The sequence below is a fragment of the Octodon degus genome, unplaced genomic scaffold (assembly GCF_000260255.1).
Source record: "Octodon degus isolate 3935 unplaced genomic scaffold, OctDeg1.0 scaffold00087, whole genome shotgun sequence".
Taxonomy (NCBI): domain Eukaryota; kingdom Metazoa; phylum Chordata; class Mammalia; order Rodentia; family Octodontidae; genus Octodon; species Octodon degus.
Window position 1 is genome coordinate 8809550 of NW_004524663.1, and position 1401 is coordinate 8810950.

Genomic DNA, 1401 nt, shown 5'->3' on the forward strand with positions numbered 1-1401 from the left:
CCACAGCTGAGGCACCAAGGACATAGGCTGTTGAATCTCCCCCAGAGCAATAAAACCATCAACCTTAGATATAAAGTGGTCCTCTTAATTGTCAAAATTTACTACTTGGAGACATCTCTGAACTCACTTCCAAGGTCATGCTCAGTGCCTGCACTTGTCTCAGTACCCTTGTCCTTAGTGTGAAAACCAGGTAAAGACAGGCTGCTTGTAGTCCAGAATCTCCTTTAATACTGAAAGCAAATTCTTAGCTATAAACATCTATAAAAATTAAAAAGAAAATTAGGTACTTCCAACATACAATGGCACACAGTAAAGAGTCCCATTAGAAAACAGAGAAATTGGAAGGATAGAAAGGAATCAGACCAAGCAAGACAAACCCAGCAGCACAAATATTAAATCCTGTAGTTGCATATCCATCACCTGCTGCAAATTTTGGCAAATTTCTCAGCTCCAAAGTCTTGGACAGTTGTGCTTCTACAGCACTGCCTCATGACTCCTTTATTGGGTGACCATGCTCACTGCCTCTGATTTTCCTTAGCAGAGGTTCCACATTCCTGCCACCTCCAACTTCTTTGAGTCTCCACTAAACTTTTGACCTCACTATCATAGCTTCACATATTGTCCTCTCAGGGACAATGCCTGAATTTCCAGGCCTTATCCTGAGATCCAGGTAGATGCTTCCATGACCCAATAACTCTTACATTCTGCATACCTATCAAATCAGCATCATGACTCTGGACCCTCTCTCCAGCAAGTGCTCAGGCCTGATGGGTGAATGGGACCACCCAGGGCCCTCCAGATCCTCATGCCAGCCATCACCCAAGCCAGGCTTGTGAGTGGACCACCCAGTGCCCTCCAGATCCTCATCTCAGCCAGCACCCAGGCCAGATGTGTGTGTGAAACTTCCTCCATCAGACAGGCCTGGTGTGGAACCCTGTGGCAGAACTCCCTGCAGAGAGGCTAGAGGCAAGACCCACCCAGCTGATCCAGGAGCAGAACATCTTGCCAGAGTGGCACAGTGTGTTCACTTCTAAGGGCTGCAGCAGGAAGAAATGGAGCACAGCAGCCGGAACCAAGCCCCACCTGGATGAGTTTGAACTTGATAGATCTGGAGCTGGTGCTAAGGTGATAACTCTACCAAAGCTCTACACCAAAGGTCAGACAAAAATGTCATACAAAATGACAAAGAAAAGGAGCAAAATACATTCTCACGCCCCAAGCCCATCCAGAACAAATGCAGGAGACACTAGAATAGAAGAAATTAGAAAGCACACACCTGAAATCTCTGAAATAATAGTGTCTAAAGTAAAGAAACATCTGCAGAAAGGTATAGAGGAAAGCACATCAGAAATAATTTCAGAAGTAAAAAGAAAGGATAACTATAATGAAAGAAGTACTAAG